A 21,181-nucleotide genomic window follows, 5' to 3' on the forward strand; every position below is an offset into this window, starting at 1 on the left:
TTACTATATGATCGAGTCAGGAGATAAGTTAAGGCATTTGAGGTGGATTTATTATCGAGTAATCCTGTCGACCTGTTCACCTTCGCTGTCGAAGAAAACTCGGATTGCGACGAATAGGAATGTCGCGTAGGTATCGCCTTACGGAGGTCATTATAACGAGGTGTGTATATATCTATCTATCCTTTATATATCCCTAAACGGATAAAATAAAAGTTAAGGTAAAAAAATGTGTTTGAGAATAAGGATAAGGTGTCCGGAGGTGAAGAAAGAGAGCAAGAGAGATAAAGCTGGACATGAGTGGAATGGAGTATCGGGACATGAGGCTTCGGTAATGGGAATCTCACGACAGAAGAACGAGTAAAGTGAGAATAGCCGGAGAGAACGAGGCAGGCCTTGTCGCGAACGTGTGGATCCCTCTGTCCCATTTCGCAGCAGCTGTTAATTCGACATCAGGGATGGTACGGCACGTACGAGCTACGGTGAACATCCAACATCATTGAACGCCGAACGATCGCCAAAGATGTTAAGTATAGGTGGCTGTGGATCTCACAGCATGTGCTGCTAGTGTGGTTGCTGCTCAGCGCGAGACAACCTGAGCCGGGAGGATGAGAGACAACGGAAAAAGAGAAAAAGAGCTACAGAGAAAGAACGAAAAGGGATACAAGTGGTGGGCATATATATCCGTATGGAAAGAAGCCCCCGTATCTCACTGGTCAGAGCCACTTAATTGACACGCGGCGCGTCCCTAACACGTCGCGACCCCCCAACCGGACGGTTCCACATGCGGCACATCGTGGATCTCCATCTGTCCCGTCACCGATTCCTCTACTCGCACTCTACTCTAGCATCCTCCAATCACGGAAATTGAAATTCTTCATACGCGTATATTATTGATATACTTTTGGCTCCATCAATTTTCGTTATAAGTCATCAAGAAATATGGATAAGCTTTTTTTGTATTTTAAAGATTGAATCGATAAAATTAATCATTATAGTATTAAATGATTGTTGTTATTAGATAAACAAATTAATAGATACTATTAAAAATTTAGAATTTATATTCCCTAAATTCAATAATTTTTGTTACACTTTTACCACATCTTAAAATTTAAAACTAATAAAACGGCTAATTTAAAAATTACAACTTTTACCTCGTTTAAATTTTACTAAAAATAAAAAACAATTATTTCAGCAAAGTGAATATTACAATAAAGTAAAAAAAGAGAAAAAAAAATAAAAGTGTTTAGCTTAGGTAAATGGTATTATGATCTTTAAACAGTTAACAAGAGCAGCTTAAGGGCGAAATGCACGCAAAGAAATCCAGCAACACATGCACACATACACAGTATATATATCGAGAATAATCGATCACGCCTATTTATCCAAGCCTTTAGGGCTTGGGAGTAATTTATGGCGCTCTACGGCGGTCACTCGCCCGCTAGAGCTCCAAAGCATAACCATAATACACAAGATCGTGCTGCGATGATGCTGCTCGGGGTCTTCGCGTGGCGTTCTCCACGACGAGAATGAGACAAGGTCTCGTTCATTCGCTTGGCACTCATCCATGCACCAGACTAAAACTCACACACATTCTTCGAGGTTCACTTCTTCTGCTCCTTACACATCGTCCACGAAGGTGGATACGGGGACCAGTAGGAGTAGGCACTAAAGGTCCCCCGCGATTCCCGAGGCCTTATAACCGTGAACTCTGGCCCCTCGTATGAGAGTATAAAAAGGCAGGCCCTGTGAAGAAGCGGGAGGCACGAGATGGACGAGGATACCAAGGAGTTCAGCTAGAAGATGAAGAAGAAAAACAAGAAGAAGAAGAAGAAGAAGAAGCAGAAGATGCATAAGAAAAAAGAAGCTGGTAAACAGGCAAACGAACAGGATGGACAGGACTCACAAGATGAGAGAGGGAGGATATAGTTTGCTCTGGATTCCAGACGTGACCCCCGAGCTGACCCAACGAGAACACATCTTGGTATCTTCTCTCTTACTTGTTCGTTTAGTTTCCATGGACTCCCTCCGCAATTATATACTCCCTTTTCCTCCTTTCCTCTCGAGTATCTCTCGGCTAACAGTCTGCTCGGTAAGTATCGCGGGGAAGGGGAAACATCGGTGTATTCCCTTTAGGTGGTATTACTGTAACGCGGATGGGCCTGGACGAAATAAACCCCTGAGACTCGGGGTGGTGGTACATGCATCCGCGCTTTTAACGTAATCCTGATGCGTACCGAAACAGTAAGCCACCCCGAGTATGATGGTCACATTCATACCAAAGATCTGATGTGTAAATGCTACGCATCGCCAGTTGCCGGTAACAGTCACCATGTGTATGTGTATGTGTTAGAGGGTCATGCCTCCGAAATCGGTCTCTAGGTGTATGTAGCCATTCACACACGCATAATATGTTTACGCCTATATCTATGTAGATCGGACAATGGTACACATAACATATTCAAAATATAGAACACGCTTCTCACATTGCGTTACGTCAGTTCTCTCGATGAAATGCGAATATTGTTGACTTGCAGTGTGGACATGTTGAGGCCACTGTAGATGATCCCAGCTTCCAGCTTGTGTAGGGTAATATTTGGCCCTGACATTATGCTGACACATATGACGTCAACGTTTACTAAAATATCTGTTATATCTATTATTCTATATCATTGCTGCTAACTACTTGTTGGCAAAACGATTTTGACTATTTGGGTCACGAGTTTCTGGATGTCCGGAAAAAATTTTTCGATTCGGCTTAATCTAGTCATATATGGTTGTATCAAGCTATTATAACGAGTAAACAAATAATTTTTTATCTTTCTAGATTAATATGCCGTATTAAACAAAAATTGGTTCAGAGATTAATTTTTTGGAAAAATTATTCCAAAAAGTCTCTTTGGAAGCGTTAAAAAAATTTCATAATTTTAAAATTTTTTTATTAATACTAGTTTTATTACTGTAGTTTTAATGTTTAACTTTACTTATAAATTACATAAATTGAATTAAATGACTGAACATGTTATTAGAAAAAGAGTACCCAATGAAATTTGAACCGAAAATCTTAGAATTGTGCTACGTATAATATATAATGCATAATACAATGAAGTGTAAATAGTTAGCTTTCTTAGAGAAAACGGTATGATCGCGTTTGAGTTATTAGCATTGAGATTGTTTGAATTAGAATTTGTAAATTAACAAAACAATGCTGATAATTGAAGCAAATAAGATTGAAAGTATAATGATAGAAGGTGAAGATGCAAGAGGTAAATTTAACAGCGGTTTGACCCATGGATTCGAAGTAATTCGATGATCAATGTACGCGTCTGGCGCATTCCTCCAGGGCTCTTCGTTTAACCGCAACGCGCGTTTGTTCCAACAAAGGACTGCACGGGTAAACTGGGCGGAGAAATTGTTTACGTGTATTACAATGGAACAAATGCAATCACCAACAAAAGACACATTTGTTACCCCTTTATATATATATATATATATATATATATATATATATATATATATATATATATATATATATGCTCGCGCAACGTCACCTGTCGCCGGTCTGTATTATAATCCATCGTTATTTCACTGCTTTCCTTGCATTACCAAGGTGTCAAATTTTAATGCTACTTATACGCTACTTTATTTCGATGCTCATATTCCATAACAATATAATATGTCAGAGATCATACACAAAATGTTATTACATAATTCTCTTATTTCACTCTTTAACTTTACTCTACCAATTATACTCACTAACTTTATTCAATACTTCTCCATTGTTACTCCCCGTAATTTAATTGCATAACAAATTTAAAAACAACAGTTTGTTAATTCATTAAAAGATCGGCAGAAATTCACGATCCAATTTAATTAATTAAATTGTCTAGATAATTGGACGAGTGTCAATACTGACATTTAATGAAAAATATATTAACAATAAAATGAAGAGTAAGGACATCAGTCTGTTTACATGATAAAATAATGATGTGGTTGGTTATATTCGTGATGTGCGACCGAGCGACACGTCGCTGTTGTGCTTGACGTAACTCATTCATGCTTGTAATTTTGCGCTCGTTACACCACGTAACAATAATACATAGACATTACAAGCTGTGTACATGTAAACTCAAGTATTTCTATATTATAACCATCGAGGGTGGAAAGTCTACAGCACCCACTAACTAGAACTTGTGATTGTATGTGATGGGGAGTATCTTTTGTCTAGACTATAGTTACTAACCATATTACTTCAACCCATGGCAAACTCTGCTGTCCACTGTCTCCACGGTCTACACCTAATGCTCACTGATGCTAGCCCTCAAGAAGCGTTGGACCGTTTATGCGTGAAGATTGTATAAATATAAATCGTGGAGGCAGAGCTGGTATTTTATATTTCAGCAGACAAGTTGTTTTTAGTGCGCATTGCCTGGAGATGAAGCAAATAAAGGGTACAGGGTATAGGGTGCAGAAGATATATATATATTTATACAGTGGAGGTGAGTAGCGGGTTGCGAGTAGCGAATGGTAGTTTATGTGTGTCTTCATAGGGCATTCAATACCACGTCTGAAAGCGTAAGGCTTTAATTGACTTTAATTTGCGTTCCGGAACGCGACGCTGAAGACTGTAAACAACTGATAGATGTGCTGGAGAAACCGACGTGGTACGTGGTGGTAATGTTGCCAGCAGAAATTGCAGTAGGAATATAAGGTTGCCGACCTCTTTTACCAATGTTATACCAAGACTACACAGAGCCTCTGCTCGAGAAGCTTGGGAGAGAAAGAGAAGGAGAGCGTAACCTTAACCCTGGAATAGCTTGATTTAATTCCTACGCTTCCTACTCTTCTCAGTACTCCCTCTAGTCCTAAGACGTTGTCGAGTTTCTGATGCTTTCCCTGGTATGCTCGTGGTGGTAGTATAGCTGCTGGTTGCTAGTTGCTGGTTGCTCTTAGGCTGTATGTTGTTTGCCGACGACGGTGAATCGTGCATGCGCATGTACCTATCTAACATCCTGGCTGGTCTTATTACAAGGTAACACACTTGTCTGACCCGGGTACTGCAACCAAGAGACAATCCTACAATTTGTGATTCCATTTTCTCAAATTCTACATTACTTTGCTTAGCCTCCTTTGGTCTACTCTGGATCTGGATGTTACCAGATAGTAATAACGTCGAGCAAGTTATAGAGCACGACTTTTAAGCTAACTTGTTTAACTTTTTTTCCTCCTGCTCGTGCTCTTACTGTTGCTTCCTTGATAGAAATAATTACCGGAGCAATAATGTCTCTTTACTATTATTAACTTAATTAACTTTTTTCATGTAAATTGTTGATGAACAAAACAAACATTTCTGATTTGTATTGATAGTTAATGTTTCTTCTGAATCATTTTTTAAATACAAAGAAATCCTTCTATCAGTGAATAAATTAAATTTGTTGGAGCCATAGCACAATAAAAAATAAAATGCTAGTGAACTGTTGGTCTGGTATTCATTGTTTTCTTTCTATTTTATATTTTAGAGAAAATTTCAGGTACATATTCCTGTCTGGCTACCGTCTGGAACCACTTTGACGAAACGATAGCGTCTGGCAGCCATAAAGTCTAATGCGTTTGTTGTTGGTCGGGATTAAAGAGCTGGATCATGTATGAGTAAGTATATATGTACAAAGATATTTTATAGTAGGGATATACTGTGTGTAGGTATGCTTATGGTTAAGCCCGTCATAGAAAGAGACGATGAATCCAGCTAGTGCTCATAAAACTGGGTATGGATTGACGCGTTAACGGATGTAGTAAATGCTGCAATGTCAATGCGTTATGAATGCAAAGTACGGTTTAACCAACCAAGCAAGCCTATCCATCAACTATCCCTTGCAAATAACTCGTGCGAGCCTCGGGAAAACGTGAATGTACGTCTACAATCTACGTAGACGAAGCACATCTACACACTTATTGTCTGTCCTACTTTAACGCACCCTGTATTGATATTCTATCATCCATGCTCTTACGTCAGACCTTGTATGTATGTATGTATATATCTATGTGTTGTTACTTCCGTCTGCACACCACTGTACTCTGCTCTCGTGTCTTGTTTATCTCGTAATTCAATTTACATCCCTTCGATTTATGATAGTTGAATGTTGACCGAGTTGCTTTTGCATATGTTATTACTACAGCAACTGCAACTACGACTGCTGTTGCTACTGCCAGCACTGAGATCGACAATTTTCGATCTAGGATGTAGGATATCGGGTATAGCCATTATAAATATCTGCAGCTTGACCGAATTAGCAAGATTAACAGACAATTCAACAAGAACCACGTATGATGTGTATATTTAACAGCTAAAATAAAAAGCTCTGTACCTGTCCGTCAATTAGAGATATAATTGCATTATTTATGGCAGCGCTTGATCTGTAGGAATTTATACCAGCGAGAGCGTAAATTTATTGACCGCAAAAATTACTGTACGTCTTTGTTATTTCTGGTTGTTGGTTCCAGGGTGGAGAGGCCTCATGAATAAAAGTCATTTTTAATTCTAAACAGTTATATATTCGTGGATAAGTAAAATATAATCCATTCACTTTGCTCTGTTCTCTGCTGGAGAATCGTTTCTCTATTGCATTAGAGCTTAACTTTTTAATTTAATATCAACGCGCGGTATACCGGAAACAGTGCATTAAGCTTAGTTTTAAAAACAATGACAACACTGAAAATAAACTGAGTTTATTTGTGTAGTAGAAAAGGACTTTTATTTAATGTTACTAATAAGAGTGAGTTTTATTATTCAACTACGTTTGCAAATGTCATATTTGTGGATACGCTTGAAAAGGGAATTTATTTTATAAATTAATATTTTCGAAAACTGTTACGTGGCCATACAAAACGAAATAATGAATAATAAATTTGTTCTATGAATGAATTCATTTATAGAATACAGTAGTGAAATATTGATGCAAAATTTCTTTGTCCATACTTGTCATTAGTTTTACTGAATAATTATATATCATAAAATGGACAAATACACGAAAGGTTGACTGACAAACTGACAAAAGTCGTCAGTAAAGCTGTCCCTTCATTACAAATTACAACGTGTTACGTGTATTGACGTGGTGCTGAAGTAAACTTTTTGTATGTTAATTTATAATGGTTATGGAAGTACAAAAAGAGAGAGGGTCGTTTGAAGAAAGGAAAAGTTTTCAATGACTCATAATTTTGATAAGTCAGTAAAGGCAAAAATATTTTTTAAATACTCAGCTTTTGATGTCATTTATAATAATAATAACATAGTAGTTCAGTTGTAAAATTTTTGTATTAAATATGCACTTTTTCATTTTATCAAACGATGTTAATTGTTCAAATATTAACTCATTTTAATAATTCTATGCCTACACGTTTGACTTTTATTATGTTTATGCACCCTTTACTCCCCTTCAATAAGAGACATACTGCGATGACGCCGACTAGTCCACGTGTACTTTCACCATTCTATTGAAATTACAAAAGTACGATCGATTATTATTTACGGTGATAATAATTTACATGTATGATCAATCATTTTTCCTTTTCTCCACTGCACAGTTTCAATAGAAAAATATATATTAAAAATGATTTGATTAAAAAAGAAACAAAACCAATTGCGTAACAGAAAATCAATAAAAAAAAGAAGCGGAAGTATTTTTTATTCCTTTCATTACGGTGAATTTTATGAATACTGAAAATACTTGGTTCATTATAAAAAATCACACAGAGTACGAACGCAGTGCGTGAAATACATGTACAAAGACGAAACGAATATCGGGAACAGAAGAATGAATGTAGAGTAACGCACACATACACCCAGGGTGGCCAATATATTGCACATTCATCCTCTCGCCGATCGCGCACAAAGACCTCTGGCATAAAGCGAGAGAAAAAGACTTTTAGTTTCGCGAGTAAGTACCTTGCATAGGAATTATATACGCGTGAGCGTAGGCGTTTGTATGGAATGTGTGAATTCGGTAGTGTAGGGTCTGGATAGTCGCAAGCCCATCTATAAATGTGTAGACATATTTATTGTAACGGGTATTTTTCCGGTTTCCAAAAGGAGTGAATTTTAATCGTTGTTGATTTGGATAACACTTCCTCAAGTCTCTACATTCTCTATATCCCCTAGCTCGAATGAAATCTCGCCGGAGTCCAGGTTTTTTTTTTTTTTTTTTTTTTTAGGGATAAACTTATTTTACTTATAAATAAATTTTGAGCCTAATTATGATTGGTACTCTATTTATTTAAGACAACAAACTACAAAAATTGAAACTCAAGTTTATAAAATTTACAAGCGTTATGTCAAACTTTACAATATCGCACATAACCCACACACAACATTTATTTTCCCGTTTTTTTTTTTGATTGCCATCTGGTGGCCAAACTCTGTCTACTACCTTTACACAGTAATATTCTTCTTTACCGACGGTCGCGTTTTTAAATCACGGCCCTACCTGCCCCTAATCCCATCCGGATGCTTGAAAAGCAACCCTTCCCGGCCCTACTTACCCCTAGTCAGTCAGTCTGGGTGCTTGGAAAGCAACCCCTCCCGGCCCTACTTACCCCTAGCCCAGTCTGGGTGCTTGGAAAGCAACCCCTCCCGGCCCTACTTACCCCTAGTCCAGTCTGGGTGCTTGGAAAGCAACCCTTCCCGGTGGCCAAATTTCCCCCAATGGATAAGTCAGCACTTACCTGGTTCCTGGTCGGAGACAAGGTAAGAGTTCCTTGGTTTCTTCCTAGTGAATGGTCTTCTACTGGGAAGGTTACAACCACTGGGAAACTTGGTTGGTTTTTCCCGTCACTTAAAATCGCTTTTGGCATTTCCCAGACCTTTCTCCAAGAGTGAAAGATCTGGGAAAATTATCGCCATCTATCGCTCTTCGCCAAACTTCAGATTTTTAATTATTTAAATCTGATCAGATATTAAATTCACTCATCAATTTCGTTCGATTACCAAAAATTTCATACAAAAATCATTCCCATACAGAAAGTCATTCGGGACTTAGAAAAAAATAACATTTGTCAAATAATAAATTTCTACCAAAACAATTTCCCATACTAATTCTATCTCTGGGACTTAGTAAAAAAAACTTAATTTCGCACTGAAATTAATTAATTAAATAGTTATTCAGATAATTAAAATCTGTTTGAAGATTTTAATTAAATCTTTCTTTCAGGTAAAATTGATTTTTGTTCTTTAAAAGAACAAAAATTATCGCCACGCAGTCTCGCTTATATTAGCTTGCCGGTTTGTACAGCAAGCGAACGAGCGGCGGAATTCTTCGCCACCTCTCGCCGCGGTGGCGTACTCAACCATTCGCGCGCATTTTCAAATAAATCTCAGTCAAGTATTTAAAATTAACTAAACTTTTTCATTAAACAAAGAAATGTAAATGAACCATTATATAAAATAAAAAAAACATCTTTAGTATATTAAATATACTCCGGTATTAATAATGACAAGAACGATAATAATAATAGTAATAATAATAATAGTAATAATAACGATGATAACAATAGTAATAATAACGATAATAACAATAGTAATAATAAATTCCATTGCTCTGCCGTCTCGCTCGCACTCACTTTTTACCATCACATTATATAGGCAAACACGTACGTTGAACATAGAAAGGATCTAGCACATAGTATATAGGAATAAGGACGAAGAAGAGGATGAGGGCGAGGGAGAGGGAGAGAGTAAGGGGACAATAACGGTACTGCGTTTTCGGGCAACGACCTGTCGCAATTCCAGCAAAACCCGTCCGACCTAACCTTTTCCCCTATTCCGGAAAACCGACCTACCCACCCTCATCTCCGTTATCCAACCTCTCTATTCCTACGTCCCGAATTTTGTCGAGCCTGTGGGGCTTGAGCATTCTCTGTATACACTCTTTGCGATCCCCTATACCATCATCTTTTTTCTCTCCATTTTTTTTCTTTTTTTTTTTTTTTTTTACCGTTTCTATTGAGCAAAAGCTATTGCAAACTTTGTGCTTAAACTCACATCCGCACCGGAGAGTTTCATTTGTTGCAGTAATTAACTAATCAGAAGTAAAAATCATTGGAAGTACTAATGAATGATATATAAAGGATTGATTGGTCAACTCTGCGGATAAAGGAATGCTTGGGATTGGCATAGTGGTTGTGGCTGGGCTTGTGGAGCTTTGCGGAAAGTACCACTTGAGAATTCGAGGCTTTAGCAGAGGACCGAATAGAGTTTGAACTCTACGACCAGCGGGAAAATGTCGTTATAATACAAGTGTGTGTATGTGTGTGTTTACCACTTGTATACAGTCGCACTGAATTTCACACAGCCCACGCCCAGAAGCCCACCGATTTCTCTGTACACGATATACGCCGCTGCTATATATTTTGCTTCTCTCTTATTACAGCGGACTAGGTACTCTCGGTTGGAAATTCGGTAATCAATACTGAAGAGACGAGTGCTCAATTGAGATGCCAATTGGTGAGCTACTGGATCCTTTGCGAAGATCCTATATGTACTCTTAAATATATCATCACCCTCGCTGTCTACCTATATTTGCTGGTATTGGTAACCACAGATTAAAAATTCCCATCACTTTTTTCGATTCTTTTATTTCAGAAATAGAGCAAAAGAAAACTGTTCAATAAAGCTGGTTTGACTTTTTGCTGATAAAAAATAAGACAATTTATGTGGCTGTAAAAAATGATAATTTAATACTCAGTCTGGACTATTTTTAAATTCCCCGGAGTGTCTTTGAAATTAATTTCCTCAGACTCTGTTTGTCTGGCGTTTTAACCTGTTTACTTTAGTTGAACAAGAAAGTTTTAAAGAAAAATCAAGCGGGTTTTTTTTAAGAACTTTATTATTTGATTTTTTTTTTTTTGTAGTGTAATAGTAGTTGTATAAAGTAAAGTAAATAAGTACTTTCATACCAAAGAGAACAAGGATAAGACAACGATTATTGCAATGACCAAAAAATCAAAAAGTTTAAGCGTTTAGTTGTGATTCCAAAAATATTATAGTGCGCCGCTGGTTTTAACAAAGTCAGACGTTACTTATTCTACTGATGTGAATGAACTCTCAGTTGTTTTACAGAGCTGCGAAGACAGATATACACGTCTACGAATGAGGAGAACAAGGAATAAGAAGAAGCTAGAATTTGATAGTGTTGGTAGGGGCAGAAACCGCCCGACTCAGACGAAAGTTAGCTGGCCAGACGGGATATATTCGACTTCGTGCGTGAGTAAACCTTAGAGGGTTGAGAATTTCACCCTTGGGGCTAAGTTATGTCTGACGATCACCCGGCTGCAGGCTTCATAAAATTTTCTCCAAAATACTGTTCTCTTTCTTCTTCTTCTTCTTCTTCTTCTTCTTGAGTTGTGCAATAAAAGTAAACAAAAAAGACCTTTCCAATTGCAGACCACGTATAAAACTTGAGGAGTAGACTAAAAAACATGATCAGAAAAACAAAAAAAAAGTGTAACTAAACCTCAGAGTACACTTAAATCTTAACTGAAATTCCCGGTCGTTAATAAATTGAAAATACGTGTGGTGAAAAAAGTAAAACCCTGAGAGCTGTGAAATAAAGTAAATCGAGCGGGTCGGGATTTGAAAACTAGACCCAACCCCGTGGAGGAAAGATTGACTCTTCTGAGGGCAAAGTAAAACCCGGGGGTTTATCCCGAGGACTAATCCCTTGATCTGGGAATTCTCGACGGACTTGCTTGGTATACACTTCCTCAATCCACTGTCGGTCCCTCTCTCTTCTCTTTATCATTATTCTTCTTTGCTCATTTGCCACACACAGAGAATAGAAGACTACAGAGGATAGAGGAGCTCACTCTCGCGGGTGTACCCATTGATTTTCCTAACCATCTGAAAGAATTCGAGAGAAGCTTTGGCTTAAGCCCCGTAAATTCTGTCTCGAAACAATACGACCTAAAGCACTACACTGAAAATAAATTCACAAAAAATTAGATAACAAACGAAATATATATACGAGATGAAAAAAAGTTTAAATAAACTAAACAAATAAAAGAACAATAAAATCTTAAAGACATAGATATCTTATTTTTTTACTTTTCTTCTTCTCAAGAGTTTCTGTTTCTGTTTTTGTTCCAGAGGAGTTTTATTTTCGCCGTTTGTTTTATTTTAAACCAAAACGTTAAAGGAATAACAAAGGACGCTGGTGTGAACGAACTCGAAGGCTCAGAGCTAGAGCTCAGACAGATAAAGTTTGATGCCCAGACGCACATTACTCGAATGTAAGTGCGTGTGAGTCCTTGAGGGTAATAGGACACACATCCACATGCATAGGCTCGTGAAGAACAGAAATTGATGGCTGGAGGTAGGCCAAGGGTTGCTAGCGTGGGCTAGGGGATGGTGCTGCGTCGTTCGTCGTCTCCCGTCTCGTCCCGGAGTTTGGGAGTAGAGGGAGTTCGTGTCTGGTAGCGCGACTTGACCCCAGTTGACCCGACTACGACTACTTCTCCTCTCCTCTTTCTTCCTCTTTTCCAGCAGCTTTCTTTCTCTATACCTCACTTCTACCTCTACCTCTAACTCTAGCTCTACCACAGCCAGCATTTTACTACCTCAATGCTTTCGACAGCCGTACTCGCAATCCGCGCATCCATCCCCGAGCTTCGCAACCCTAACGCGCCCTCTCTCGTCTGCCTTCCCTCTTATCATTTAATGTCTTGTCATTCTCGTCGACACAGGTAATTATTGATGTGTCTAACGTCAGCGTCGACGACCGCGACCACAACTATGATAGCATAGTGCTATCGCGGCACAAAACTACCTCCGTGAAACTTGCAGAGAGTCTACTTACACTACTGGCAGCTGTCTGTCGTGAAAATTCACAACCACTTATTTTTATTCTGTGTAACATTACAGGCATATTTATCTCATTATTATTAATACGTCAGATAGTCTTTATACTTGATACATTATTTACAGAGACGCGGATGTGCAGAAAAATATTATGCTGGTAAACGGAGCAATTGAATTATTTAAAAAATTATTGGAAAAATTAAAATAGAAATTCAGATTAAACAAATATTTATGAATTCATTTTTATTAAAATTAAATGCATATGGATGATGTAATACAGCATCAGTAATTTCGAAAGCTTGATCTTTTGACTTTTCAGAGTAAATTGATCTTTAAGATGGCTTGCAATAAGATAAAGAGAGAAAGAATCAGTTGATAAAGGATAGCGGAAATTATCGACCAAGTTAAGTCGACAAAATGGGTAGCCTCGTTACGAAACTTCGTTACCTATCTACCCTTCCAACGTCTCGTCATGTTTCACGAGGGTAAAGTAGCTTTTGAAACTTACAACTTTCCACTTTCCCGTAAGTAGAGTCTACGGGTAGTTCTATCTTTCATTCGGCTATTTTGCTTTTTATGCGTTAGATACAAAAAATACAAAAAAAGAAGCTTAAATACTTTGTAATTTAGATTTATTTTTTTAACGGGTAAATTTAACTTTTGAATTGAGAATAAATACGATAATGCCTACGAATATAATGCTATTAAATAATTATTAATCTGCGTACTCGTAACTATTCTTATGCAAAAGTACTCAATTTATCAGTTATGAAAGAGAGCACTTCAGAGAGAGTTACACTCCAAGACAATTGGAGTGTAACTTATAATTCAGCTATTGTTTAATTCAATCCAAAGCTGAAAGAATGACAGCCATCTGTTTATTTTATTGTTCAAAACTCTTAAAGCTTATTATTTTTCAAATGGTATATGATTTCATTGTTTTGATAAAGAGATAAAAATTATGCAATTTTCTGATGGTGGAAGAGAGCTCGTCCCTTTAGTTTAATATCATAAAGTTACTGATGGATGGATGTATGTGTGTTTGGATAGAATAATGTATATACATATATATATATATATATATATATATATATATATATATATATATATATATATATGTAGTTAGTAGGACATTAAATGCTCTGAACGCGCGACCCACTAACGCAGTTTCCATGCAAATTCTGTTTACTCCCTATACTGACGACGGGTCTTTCTCTCACACAGTGTCTGAATAGTAGTGTATAGATATAAAAGCATGTGCTTGCACTCGCTCTCGTACAAAAACCAACAGTGTACTATACACGTAACTATTTAACGCGGTTTATCACTCCTTTATGCTCACCATCTACCAGCTATACACACTACTCGCAATCCATTTAATATCTTAATGTCACGACAATTGACCGCACAATTATATTTGTTAATAATTAATAAACTGGACACGGTAACTTTATTACGAGAGATTAATCCTAGTATTGTCTTTATATCCCGAAGATTATTATTATTTTTTTTTGCTTTTAATATTGAAGTATTGGGTTATGGGATTACAGTAATTGCTCTATTTTGTAATTATGGATCGCTAAAAAAATTAATAACTTTTTTCATTAAAACTTTTGTATGTTTTGGATAATTGGTAGTATAATTTTTTTTTTAATCAATGAATAAATAAGGAATATAATTTTTCAATTGATGATTGACTATTGAAAGTTTTTAGCTGAAATCACACATGTTAATATTTTAATTTTTTTTTTATATTGATAAAGGAATTTATAACTGTTTATAAATTCATTTATTCGAAAACAATTTATTTAGTTGTTTATTTATTAGAGATAACGAATAGTTTTTTAAAATTTAATAAGTTAAAAGTTTATTTATTATAAATAAATATTTTTTGATAGTTCATAAAAAAAATATAACCATCTATGGGAATTTTTTAATAATTTAACTTATTTCAAGTGTAAAGCTACTTTTAGATTTGTAAATAAGTGTTTGTTAATGAAGAACTTTTTATTAGAAGAATAATTTAAAAAAAAAAAAAAATAGTGAAAGTGATGAGAATTTAAATGAAAGCAATTATAAGCATCTCTCTTTTATAAGACATTGTATCTTTATTAAAGGTAAACAAATAAAAAAAAAAAATTATTAAACCATCCATTGTCATGCTTAATCAGTATACGATGCAAATCCATTTAGTAACCTTTTCATTTCCTGTATCAATAAATAACGAAGGACATCAATCACTGTAGAATTTAGGTAGCTTTTTAAAAGTAAATTTTGACAGCAGAATTAGTAATACGGAAGGGTTGTTCTCAGTAGGTACTTTGTGAACATAACAATGCCAGCAGACGTAGGATTGGTCAGTGCCCAGCGAAAATGTTGCTTAGCCGCACGCGAGTTATCCTGACTGCAGAACCCAGAAACAACCCAGTAAGCACCGGATTGGGGTTATTAACGTTGATTTATGTAGACGGCTGTCGCTCGCCGTTAATTGCTGGTGTTGCTTGATGTCCAGATATAATTTTAACCTGCGTTCTATCAACAATATCAATGCTTATACGCAAAATTCTCGTATCTCACGATCCGTTGAATCACAAACACACACAGTGCGGTATATCTCAGCACGTATACAAAGTATTTAAATTGTGCGTCCATAGTTTAGTTTATATCACTCACTCGCAACTATCAGGATGCATCAGCAACTAATACTAACACCAATCTAGTGTACAAACTCAATATTCAAGAGTAACAACTGTATTCTCAGCATAAATTGCATTGAATTTACGTCAATAATCCGTGGTCATACTGTAATCATACAATTTAATTTTGTCGTTTAATTGAATCCGTAATTGCCACGCGAATCGCTGAGTTTACATTCACATTCATTTTCTCTACTCTTTATATACCATTTCACAATTACTCTTTCTCTTACTCGGTCTCTTTATATTTATCGCTTTTTGACAATACTATTTTGCTCATAAATACGTATCTAGACGAAGTCTATTAATCTATTTCAATAAATGTATTTGTACTTTGTACTAAAAACTATTTTATTGTATGGTAATATCGGTCATAAACCGCAAAACCGAAAATTCTATAGTACATTTTTGCAATCTGTAAATAAAACCACAATCGATTATTGTAAAATATCAATCAACATTTAAAAAAAAAAAAAAAAGAAAAAAAAAGAAACATTTTAATAATACAATAAAAAAAAAGTCGCATGCTTTAGTTTCTTTGAATAATTAATTTGTAAATTTGTTATACAATGTAGCTTGTGACGCAATGCGAATATCCAACGAGTTTAACGATTAAACGGTATCCTTGGAAACGCAATAATGATCTTTATAACAGTGTGCCATGATCGAAACCAATAAAACTCACCAAATGCATTTTTATATATTAATATCTTGAAATCTAGCGAATATAATAATAGTAAAGATAAAAAAACGCACAAGCACGAGTCAAACGTTCAAACTGATAAGTTATACCTTTTATATTTTGTTAAAAATCAGTTTTTATTTTATTGTATACTTCTATTCAATGTCTGAAATTTCATATTCATTTTTTCTCCGTTTCAATTGGTTAATAAAATTTATTTTTTCATTTTAATTTGACTAAAAATGTTTTTCGAAATTATTAAAATTTTTTTTAATACTATGGACAAATATTTAATAAAAAACACGGATTATAATCCAAAATTTTAATTAAAAATAAAATTAATAGTAATTATAATGAAAACAGTTGTGTAAATTTGAGAGTATTTGAACATAAGAAAGATAAAAAAGCGAATTAGCTACCTACCGCAGAGGAGAACGATGTCCGGGTGATTTATAAAAGGGTTGTCTTGTCAAGTTGTACTTCTCTGGATGTTGTTGTTGTTGTTGTTGTTGTTGCTGTTGCTATTACCAACTACCAATTTATAATGCTCTAATTCCCACGGAGCGTCTATACTCTTGCTCAAGTACTACTCGGTGACTTGCTCAGCCGTCTTGGCTATTTATGCGGCGTGTATCTATCCCAAGTACGCAGTGGGCTTTATAGGACACATCTTGGTGGACGTAGAGGCAGCAGTTGCCAGCCAGTACAGAGAAATTACTCAGAGCTCGGAGTTGGATCTAAGAAGCAGAGAAGTAATGTAATGTAATGTAATGTATAGTAAAATATTAAGAGAGTTTTAGTTTAACATATAGATTGTATAGCAGTTGCCGTTGTTATGTACTCAGCATTACTGCATACCACTATTCACCAGTATCCAATAAAAACGAGGAAACGCGTGAACCCGGAACGCGCTCTCGATCACGAATGACCTCCTCCTACAATCAGAGGATCATCCATGCCGCGTCAAACTCATTGTAACGGTTTGCTCAGATCTCTGCTTTGTTTTTCATTATTTATTGTCTTATTACTTTCAATAGCAATCATTTTATTTTATTACTTATGTTTGTTAGTTTTAATCATTTATGCATTTAATTTTAATATTAATTACAGTAATTTTACATCAAAATTTTAGTCTGAATTTACAAAATAGTTATCTTTTGTGGTTCTAACTAAATACTGATGCTTAATTGTAGAAACATTATAAATAAAAAGTAACTCGAACGTTTTTAAATTCACAATCGTAGTATCGATATTAAATTTATCGTCTTTTACAATATAAATTTCAGTTTCTACGAAAATTAAATAAATTATACAAATTGGATTAATCAATATCACCAAAATTTCATCACTTCTTATTTCATATTTTATTAATATCATAGCTTTTACTTCAAAAAATGAAATATTTATTACTAGCAATTATAGTAAAGTTGATGAATGTATTTTCTTTTTCATTCTCAATAATAGATTATTTTCGATATTGAAAGTATTTTTTTGTTTTGTACCTCAATATTAATATTTGAAGCAGGTGAAAAAATCCGTCGTCTTTATATTAGCTTTTAGTGGAACGAAAGTGAAGATTGCTCATTTTCCATCCATCCGAGATATTTTAAAATGTATATAGATGAACAAAAGTGAAGAATATGAAGAAAATATATAAATAAAAATAGAAGATAAAAAAAATGAAAGAGAGGATAGAGAAAAAATAATAATGGTTGGTTTGAGTGAGTTCCGCATTGTTGATATAGTAAAGAGGAATTTTTTATCTTACGGTTCCGTGTATTTTTTTCTTTTAACCACACACCGTTTTCACGTTGGATTTGTCTTTTGTTCAGGGGGACAGGACCGCGCTAAGATGAAAAACATCAAGTGAACCTCGCGGCCGATTGGAGCCACGCCAAATAATATACTGGCACACCCTATCTGACTAGGACTAGGCCTCTAGTAGTTTGCATTTATGCTACCACTCTATTCATATTCATATGAATATTTATTTCTATATCTATACCTACATCTATATCCATGGTTATATTATCCGGTGTCCGCTATTGGACAAACAGGAGGGATGAGCGGAGAATACTTTTTTTATATTTATTAAAAGCTATGGCTTGAAAATATGATGAGAGTAGTGTGCCATAGTCATTTCTGCATGGCTTTGCTACTAAATCCACCCTAGATTCATGTTTTTGTCATCTGCTTTATACATTACTATACATACATTTGCTTTTTTGTTTTCTGATTACAGGGTGCAATTATTCTCACAAATGTGCCATTTTTGTGTCCATATTATCTATTAATAATTAAATTTAAATTGGAATTTCTAATAAAGTTAAATTGTTATAAGTTTCACACTATATATTTAATTTCAGAACATCTTTTTTTATTCAAGTATGTCTTACCACCTTATTTAGCATCTACATACTTGATACTTCTACAAAATTTATAATTTCCATCTTTTAGCAGTTCAAATTGTTAATTTATCACAACATACGATTTTAGTTTCTCGAAAATACTTTTGATCTGTAATTATTAATTTGTTTCATAACTTTAGGTTTTCACGACATACTCACTTAATTATTTTATGAAATATTCTATTTCAGGTAATGACAATTCATTCATCGGAGTTTAAATTAATGGAACTCTATACAGTTTTATTGGAAAATTAAATTAAAACCATTCAAATGAATAAAAATTTACTGATTAAAAGAAAAATTTAATTTTCCAACAAAAATTTTCCCAACTTCCTCGGTTCTTGAGAATGTATCATGTACTATAAATTTTAATAAACTTAATTCTAAAAATATACAATTAAATGCTTAAGAATATGGTTTAAAGAAATGAACGGATTTTAACGTTAAGTGTAAATACCTCCCGCACATCGAAGTATGCAAAGAGGATCTTATTTGTAGTCACGTGGAATAAAAAATAATAAATATTGCATCTGCTGCACGCATTCTTATATTGTTCTCACATTGCAAAACCTCTTACTGCAAATATGGTATAAAATATACTCACATATATCTATATACCGAAGAAAACCTAGAAATTGAAACGTGACGACTGCACAGAATCGTTAAATCATCTGTCAGCACGATCACGAGGTGAATTGTGCGGTCCGTTCACAAGAGAGAAACGATCGATCTTGGATTTTCATCCAATCTGGATGCCAGGTAAATTCCGCGAAGGTGGAGATCGACTCATTCGAGAGAAGAGAAAGATAGAGGAAGAAGAATAGAGCGGCGCGGGCTGGCAAGAGAAGACAGACGAGATGAGTAGCGAAACGACAGTGGCTATTATCCACACACACACACACACACACACACACACACACACACACACACACACACACACACACACACACACACACACACACACACACACACACACACACACACACACACACACACACACACACACACACACACACACACACACACACACACACACACACACACACACACACACACACACACACACACACACACACACACACACACACACACACACACACACACACACACACACACACACACACAGGGTACATCAAGAACTACAAAATGAAACTAAGACAAAGACTGTTGAAAAAAAAATTTTAAAAAATGAAATCCGGATAAAAAGAGATCGCTCTCTGTGCGATCCCGAAGTACAGTTGAGCGCACACCTTCCACGAAGACTCTTTTCCTTGGTCATGAAGTAAAGCCCGAGGCGAAGATTGCGGCGTATACAGTGCGGAAGATTCTCCGGCGATAGCCCACGAGACTCCTTTTCTCTATCCTTTTACCTCATCCCAGTTTATATGTATACGTATTATATAGACTACATATAAGAATCGAGTCAAACAAGAGTCAGCGAACACGAATGAGGAGAAAGAACAACGAGAAACTGATACAAAAAAAGAAAAAGAAAAAAAAAACATAGGAAAGATAATATAAAGGAAAGGAAAGGAAAATAAGAAAAAAGGAAAGACAAGTGGATGCACACGCGGAATGAACCAGATTATTGGCTGAACCCTGACCGTGGAATTACGTATTCGGTAAAACTCGAGACCATGGCGTCGTTTTTTATCGTGGATGCGTGCAAACCGTTCCCACTGTGTGAGCGTTGCAGATACCTACAACAAAACGCTCACACAAGGAGACCTTTGCGGATGTACGTGGACCCCAGCATCTTTCTTCTTCGTCTTAATTCTGTACAGTTTATAAAAGCATATCACTGTGTGTATGCGTGTGCTTGGCTGCAGAAGGTAACAACGGTAAGCGAGATGGTGTAGCTGAATAAGCGCCAGCGTGGTCCAGCGGAGTCCTGCTGGAGGTAGTTAGAAGGAACAAGGACAGGAATAAGCGGCTGAGAGTGAGCCCAAGCAAGATGAGGACAAGTTGAGTGAGGCTGCATTGGTGTTGGTAGCAATAGTGTTGGTGGTGGAGTCAGAGGAATTAAATCGGTGGTGAAGAAAAGAGAAGTCAGAAGAGTAAGAAAGGTTTGTTTGTGGTAGGGAGGATCCGGGTCACAGATCAGCGTCCCGCGTGAGCTGAAGAGCCGTTGGATGCCCAGTCCCATCGAGAGCGCGTATCGCGAGCAAAAGGGTACCTGGTGCTTTATACCTGCTATTCTTCTCATCCTCATCCTCTTTCTTCTCCTTCTCTCAGCCCATTACCCGTCTTATAGTTCTTCTCATGACTCCCTCCTGCTCTCCCCCTGATGCTTCGGCAGTAATGCTTCCTCGAAGGCTAGAGATGATCTTGACTGCGTGAGCACGTTGCGTAGCGGGAATCTACTCCTTTCCAATTCTCGCTTCTCAGACTATATTCTAGGCCAATGCCAATCAATTATTTTAATTCTTTTTTTGAGTTAGATAATAGTTCTCCCTCTTTTATTTTGGCTGAGAATTAATACCTATGTTACTATTTTTTTTTTCAAACAATGTGTCATTTTTATGAAATTTTTCTTATAAGTAGCAAAAAA

The 21,181-nt window shown here is 36.1% G+C and overlaps 1 protein-coding gene across 3 annotated transcripts in view; it reads right to left on the minus strand.

Annotated features, from left to right (window-relative positions):
- Rassf (Ras association family member) overlaps positions 1-21,181 on the minus strand; it is a 203,694-nt gene that overhangs the window by 41,238 nt on the left and 141,275 nt on the right. For 2 of the 3 annotated variants that reach the window (XR_012479702.1, XR_012479701.1), the window contains exon 11: positions 16,646-16,959. The gene's annotated coding sequence lies outside the window, so the exon portion shown is untranslated. Of the gene's footprint in view, positions 1-15,730; positions 15,956-16,645; positions 16,960-21,181 lie in introns of those variants that run through there. The other variant, XR_012479703.1, reaches the window with a different exon arrangement.

This window comes from Cotesia typhae, unplaced genomic scaffold (assembly GCF_013202065.1).
Source record: "Cotesia typhae breed Kobodo isofemale line unplaced genomic scaffold, CoteBio_Ctyphae contig_48, whole genome shotgun sequence".
In the NCBI taxonomy this organism is placed as follows: domain Eukaryota; kingdom Metazoa; phylum Arthropoda; class Insecta; order Hymenoptera; family Braconidae; genus Cotesia; species Cotesia typhae.